Below are 8,003 nucleotides of genomic sequence, written 5' to 3' on the forward strand. Positions count from 1 at the left end.
CTTCTGTGCTTCCCAGTAGCTGCTACTGTGCATACATGGGGAGTGTGGTTCTATCTCACCCTAGTTAGCAAGAATGCCATGGATCCCTTTCAGACTGAACTGAAATCCTGTGTTTTTACAGGAATTGCCTTTGTTCTGAATAGGTCTGTGGCTCAAAATCCTGGAATATCGGTCCAATCTTCCTAGGCATTGGCACAGTAATTTCTTGGACTTGGGTCAGTCTGAATACATCTCACAGCAACCAATGAACATCCAAAATCCAATCGGTTGTAGTGTTTCTAATTTTGTTTGACTTTAAACTTTTTAATTGTTAGAAGTGGCAGGATGCTGAAATCGGAGAACTTCTCCTCGTTCATGCGGAAGAGGAGATTTGTAAGGAAATTTCTGGAACGCTGCAGTCTATAGTAATAAAGCGGGGAAGCCACAATACAAAATCCCAGGTGCATAGCAAATTCAGCTGGCTTAAAAAGAGATTCAGTGCAGTGCACGACAACAATAACAACAACAAGAGAAGTGGGAGAATAAAAACTACTGGCAAAATATGAAAAAAAGGATCAGATCGAAATAATAAAGTTCACCTGCCATTTTTACAAATTCAGTGTAAACAAGGAGGTGACGTTACAGAAGTGATCATAGGACAGAAAGTGGTCTGACGTAACCAAAATCCATGGATTTGGTCAGTGTGTCTGAATAGGACCTTTCCAAGGGGCTGATCAACAAACCAGGAATCCAGGAAAATTCCAGGATTTCAGTCTAAAAGAGGTATAAATAACATTTGCTGAATATCTGCCTCATTCTGAGAATGGGGAAGAAGCATTTGACTTTGATGGCCAGTCATATGAATATGAGCTGAAACGGGCAAATGAAGAGCTCCAGTAAAAGGAGGAGAGACTGGACAACGAGAGGCAGCAGGCTGAGGGAGAAGTGGCTGCTGGTGGAGACTGGTGGTGTTCCCATGGCCAATTTATTCCCACAGTGGAGGAAGTCTTATGGTGTAACCTGCTGCCCCCGGACATCAAGGGTCTGGATGTGTCCAGCAATGAAACGACAGAAATGACAGAATGATGTGTCACCAACTCAGAAGGTTTGCCACCCCTCGTCTAAAGAGCCGTCTTGAAGATCCTAACATTTCCCCAACCCCAAAATAATCTGGGAGGCAGACCAAATGGATTGTACTGGACAACTGGCTATTGAGTAAGTAATTTGCCAAATAATTATCTACCCCGTTGCTTTGCAGAACAAATGATTTTCTTTTGGTCTGTTACTTTATCTCCTTTGCATCAACGATCCATTGTCTTTGTCTTTACTTGGTGGATGCAGAGTTGTGGCCTACTGGTTGGTGCTGGGCACTGAAGGGGGGACAAGTCTGTCGGGGCAACAGACGGGTGCAGCTAAATTGCATTGGTCAGTCTATCAGACACAAATGCCCCTATGCCCCTGGTGAAAAGTAGGGTACTGAACTGGCCATCTGCTATTGGCTGATCTTTAGTGCCAGGTGCTGTCACCACCTGTTGTACTCTATAGAAGGTGACATCGCCTGGCACCAAAGACCAGCCAATAGCAGATTGCCAGTGCAGTACCCTACTTTTCACCATTAGATGTCAGGCTTCACCACAGATTTGGGTTTTGGGTTCAGTTACTCTATAACATCTTGGACAATGACCGCACAAAATTCATTTAATAGCCAGCCAGCCAAAGTATGTGAATCAGTGTATTAAGTTGCTAGCTCACTTAGATATTTTGTTGGGAGAGATCACAACCTTGAATCACACAGTTTGCTGTGACTGCTGTAAATGCTGGAACATAGAGTGCAATTTATGGTATGCATTCATACCATACCACCTTAAGTAGTTCAGCATTCTTAAATGTCTGTCCATGGATGGGTAACAACACCGGGAGCGTCCTGAAGCAGTATCCAGTGTTTTGCAAGCTCAACAGTGCGTCCAGTAGCAAAGTCTCTATCAGAAATGTAAAGTATGATGCCAGATGATGAAAAAAAATTCTGTCTAGGTTGAAAAAAACAATTGTCCTTTAACAATACCCAATGGCCCATCATCTTTACTGGTTGGTCAACATGCTGCTAAAGTGGTTGTTTCACTTAAATCTAACACTTTTGTCTTGAACAATTGATGGGAGAAAGATATTATGGTGCATTCACATGGATGTTTAAAGTTGGAACTGGGATGATCTGTTAGGGGAGCAATGTCTGGTTCCAATAACAAGGTTTGAACATCAGAAGGGAGTGTGGACTTTTGGACTGTGAATACAAAGAAAGCGAGTTTGATCCCCACCTCTGCTGAAGGTTTTGCTAACATTTTAACTAATGCTAAAGCTATCCCACCCCTTACCCCAACCTTAACTAACTCATTCATCTTGACTCAACTTGACTCAACCGTTTTCTACCCCTAACCAAAGCCGAACTCTGATCTTATGATGACCCTACTAACTGGTTTCTTTGCTGATGTTTTTCACCGCACGGTGCTCTTAGCATGTTCTGGCAGTCGTGTGTTTCGGAGATTAGAGGCCATCAACATCACTTGAGAAAGTGTCCATTTGTCTTGGTGAGGATGTTGGGCAAATGAAGCTGTGACTGGAATCTGACTATATAATAATATCCATTACAGGAGTTTTATAATTAGAGGATAATGGTAATCATAATTCCAAAAATGGAAGTTGAGCACACAAAAATGGATTCACATTGAAAGAATAAAGTAAGGTAGGTCTCTAATTGTCTTTCATTTTTTTTTTATTTTGCCTTGTATCAGTGAGTGGGAAAATTATTCAAATGTACCTTTTTACATTTTCACCTTTTTATTTGCATGATTGACCCCCACCTCGTTATCTGACCTTGATCCTGATTTTAACCTGATTTTAATTCGTAGCATACATATTAAGTAATATCAGACTGATTATTATAAGAATTTATATTGTATGAATGTCTGGTCTTTTCAAGAAAAATTCAATGAATGCTTTTATTAAAATATAATAGATTTTTTTTTTTTTTATATTGGTGGTTGTATGCTTTATAATGATCACCAAATAGAGATACCCATCATTTTTAATTCACCACCACATCACGTCTCCAGCCCAGTGAGGATATTAACATAATACTAAATTTTGCTAGAAATTACAGCCGTTTTTGCAGTTGTCTGCCTATGATATGTAACCATATTAGTCCTAGTTCCTAGTTCTGATTAAATGAAAATATAAAAAAAAATCAACATCTGTAATGTATATTCATTTGATCAAATTACTTAATTTAGCATTAGCATTAATTTTGAATCCACAAAGACAAATATCTTAAATACATTCCAGATGTTTTTTTTCAGCATTAAAAGTAGTACAAAAATCAAATAAATTGCAAAGTAGAGTGTATTCTATTCTCTATACTCTATTTACAGTAGTGACTAGTACTGAATAAAGCCAAGCGGTTTTCTGCTGAACAGGATGCAGTGGTTTTATTTTTTGCAGTGCGCTGGCTGACATGAACTAAGATTTCTACACAGCAGATGTGGTGATCTGAAAATGTAATCTAGGAACCTGTTTTCTCACTATTCCGCTAACAGAGTAATACAATGTTGTCACTGGCACTGTCTTGGCACTAGAGTGAAATTTCAATTATGCTGGAAGAAGTATTAATAATAGGTCAGTTCTTTGTTTTTGATGCAATTACTTTGAGTTTGAGAATCAGATGCAGAAGAAGTAGTAGTTGAGAATAGATGCAATGCAAATAGATGCAAATTCTCAAAACATCTGTTTCCATTGTAGTTTTGTTGGACTATGACAAAAGCCTTATGTCTGAATGACTTCAGACAGAAAATACTACTACAACACTGATACTTCATGGCCAATCCATTATACAATGTTTGTTAAATACGACTGTTTTTGGTTTTTGTTTTTGTGGTCAAAGTTACTAAGAGGGATTAAAGAACTACACTGCAAAAACTGACAAACAACTGTCTCCAGACTTATCAAGTTTATTTTAGGATTTTTTTTAGTGAAATCATCTTACTGCACCGTCAGATAATTTTACCGGTTTCAACAAATTTTACTCTTTTTTTTTTCCAGGTGAATGTAACTTGTTTCAGGACATTTACTTATTGGCATACTGACATGAATCAAGTGAAATGTATTAAAACCAGCAAGATTATCTGCCAGTGCAGTGAGATAATTTGACTAAAAATATCATGAAATAAGCTTGATAGGTCTGGAATCGAGTGAAAATCACTTGACAGCTTGTCATTTTTTGCAGTGTACTTCATCTACAGTATAAATGCCTTTGCGAACCGGCCTTGTGAATTAAGTGCTGAAATTGATAATTGTATTTGGATTTTGGGTTTGGGTGTTCAAGCAACAGTTTTGTGAGCAAAATCGGAAAGAATCTCGAGCAAAAATAGCAAAAATCGGACATTGCGATCCTAATTTCTTTTTTCCCAGTGATTCCCAGTACAACAACATCCATGCCATGAAGGAACATATACATCAGCAGTTAAAGCGCTTATCTATTTTTTAAGAATTCTCTCCTCCAAGTATATAATGTGTTGGTTTAGATGTATCGGGACAGACGTATTGCACAGTCCTCTTAATATGTGGCACCACAGTGTGTGTGTAGCTTGAGGTTATTTCCAATATCAGTCTCTCCATGTCATTTTGAGTTCCATCATAACCCATGCAAACATAAATAGCGGTAAGGATTATGTTCATGAGTGATGCCTAACTGATATTTGAATTCAGCTATTTCATATCAGGTGTTGGGTTTACTTACTGGCTTGATTTCCCTGTTTTTATGTACAGCTTTTCTTTGTGTGTGATTTATGGAAGTATGATTGGTACAACTATATTTATATTGCTACTTCACATTTATGATGGGAATTAATGTTCTAATGGGAGATCATAGGCAATGGTGGCGTGAACTGAAAAGCTTTATTACTGTTAGAAACTCACTTTGGTTTTCCTCTGGCATTCATTGGTGTGGATATTAAAAGTTTTTTACTATGCGTTCACATAACGGTCAACAGGAACGTTGTGATGTTTTAGTTGTTAACAATCATACAGTGTTTTGATTAACGATCCTGGTAGAAGTGTGCAATTCTCTATAGAAAAAGTAGATGAGCTCCTTTTGGACGTCTTCATTACGATATCTACTTGGTACTTTTTAACTTCCACCATATGACTTCAGTGAATAGGTGAAGCGGTATTTTACTTTTGCAGAATATTTTACACTTCAAATCAAGTCAAATCCTACTTTAAACAAAATCTACACTGATAAAAATAAGGTTGTTGTATTTACTTTAAAAAATTGTGTATATTGGTTCCATATAATTGAAATGTGTTAAGTCAACACAAATGATTTGCTTTGGTTTGAATTCATTGTAATTGATTGCATAGTGTAAAGAGTAGAAACATAATTTCTTTGAGTAAAAGGAACATATTATGATTTTGTAAATCTGACAACCAATCCTTCCCTGTTTTTTCAGTGTACAAAACAGGACGATGTAATTCACTGAATATATTTAAAGTCATGTGTTTATGCTTTTCAAGAAGAGACTTTGCAGTTATTGAGAGTTGAAAAAATACTTGGATGTCAGTGACAGCAGATAGTTGACTGTTCCTGACCAGTGATAGGGATGTAAGCACTAAAAATTAAAATAATAATAATCTGCTCGAGTGAAATATCGCTTCAAGAGAACTGCTGTGTCACCAACGGTTTCAAATTCCATAGACTAATTTCATAATGTTTTTGCAGTCTGTCAATATTCTGTTAACGGTTTCTTTTATAACTGCTGATAAGTGTAATCCCAAATTTGAGTGAAGAACATCTGATCCAAGCAGTATGGAATTACAGTTTTTCCTCATCTGGATAGTACCAGGCCAATTAGTGTAAAGATAATGAATAAGCAATAAAGATGGAGTGATAAAATGGGTATCTTGTATTATTCATATTTCGTCTACTTGGAACACCCACTGTTTATAAATCAGTCTTTATATAACTTATTGTGTCGTCACCATATCAGAAATACATGTTAAAGGAATAGCTCACTCAAAAATGAAAATTCAATTATTATAGTTATATAGACTAACAAACTTCACCAGAGTTTCAACTGGCATGGGTGTGAGTATAATGACTGAATTTTCATTTTTGGGTGAACTATTCCTTTAATAACATCAAACCTAAATGCCTATTACCATAGACTTAGCTAATTACCCTAAGTACTACAGTGGAATAAATTGATAGTTACTGATATTTTACTATTTACTCCTCTTTGAGTAATACTGCAGGTATTTATAAATAATAAAACAGGAGATATTACACCTGGTTTAGTGTCTTCATTAATTTATCCATATTGCTATGGAGATAAAACATACAATCTAACAGTCAGACACAATAACAATTTAGGGAAAGCAAACAAATCTTATTGGCAAATGATTAAGTATGTTCTGATTGCTTCTTCACATATATGACTGGTTCAAGCTTTAATGTTTAATGTTTGAACTCATGGCGTGTTTTGAATGCAAGACTTTTTCTTCGAAGTAACCATATCCATCCATCATGGAGAAACCTGTGTGAAGCCTGTATAAGACACTGGATTGCCCCCTTGAAGGAGACGCCATCTATTCAGGCAAGTAGTCCGCAGCTTGGGTCTGTCTGCACCGTGACCAGGGGCCGGACTCACAAAACCTCCTTAGGAAAAAAAAAATCTTTAGTGCTATTATTTTTCATAACCTTAGTCTCAAGAATAAAGTTAAGAAAAGTTTGATATGAAAATAGTTCTTATTTCCTTCTTCAGTTCTCAAATTTGTTTACATTTTTTGTTACCTTTAGGAAAACACTTCCAAAGGTAAGCCTCTGAATTCATTTATTTAAACATATTTTAGACAATTATATTGTAGGGCAGTGGTTCTCAACGTGGGGTCCGGGGACCACCAGGGGTCCTTGAGGGGGTTCCAGGGGGTCCCCAGCAAATTGATGAATTGTTAAACTTCACAATTATTTCATTCACAAGAAGTGAACACAGTTAGAGAATGTAGATGAATGATTATTTTGATCATAGTTTCTCTGTTATCTCTCTACCTTCAATACAGACAGTCATGGGATTCTGGACAAAATCATATCTATCAATACAAATATTCTCAGATTTGGGTCAGAGAGACAAAATCTCATCAAATGGGGGTCCATGGCCCTAAAGTGGACTAAATTAGTGGTCCTTGATATGAAAAAGGTTGAGAATCACTTGTAGGGTATGTCACAGCATCAATAACTTAGTATCTTGTATCTTACATTTTATACTTAACATTTTATTGTTGTTGTTTATTGTAAGCTTAGCTTAGGTTAGTGTGAGTGTGTGTATATTTGTTGTATAGGCCTATGTGTGTTTATATGAAAAATTTAGACATATCCAGCAGCAGACCAGCATGACCAGTTCCAATGCACAAAAAAATCAATGGTTTTATTCATTTGTTTGTTTGTTCTCAATTCTGTTTATGTATCTACTGATCAATCAGTCGATGGTGAAGCAAGACAAGGGTGCCCTGTTCCCAGCTGCTCCACAAAACCAGGTCAACTGTTGTTCTTCACAACAAATAAATCTGCTGTTCTATTCAGTCTCTCATTCCCCATGGGGGGTCCTTATGTCATATTTTTTGGTCACTGTATTAAACAAGAGTCGCTCTGCTCAAGCCGGTTTAAAGCCAGCAGAGAATAGCAAGAGTAAGTTTTATGCATTTTTTGTCTTCAAAATAAAAGCATCAAAAACTGTACAACTTTGAAAATAAGCATGTGCTGGGGTGGACAGGACAACAAAATACTGACACTGAAAACCTAATGGAAGATCTGAAATAGAGACAAAAGACAATGGATGGAGTTATCTTGATTATTATGTATTCCTAATTAAAATAGGACCTTATGTGAGGATAACTTAAAGGCTAAAAAAAAAATATATAAAACCCATGATAACTGTGGCAAAATTATTGCCTTAGTTATAGATTTCAATTTACTTTTTCTT

The sequence above is a fragment of the Centroberyx affinis genome, unplaced genomic scaffold (assembly GCF_046629955.1).
Source record: "Centroberyx affinis isolate AG114_WGS23_722 - 3 ecotype Tasmania unplaced genomic scaffold, CSIRO-AGI_Caff_v1 ptg000866l_1, whole genome shotgun sequence".
NCBI lineage: Eukaryota > Metazoa > Chordata > Actinopteri > Beryciformes > Berycidae > Centroberyx > Centroberyx affinis.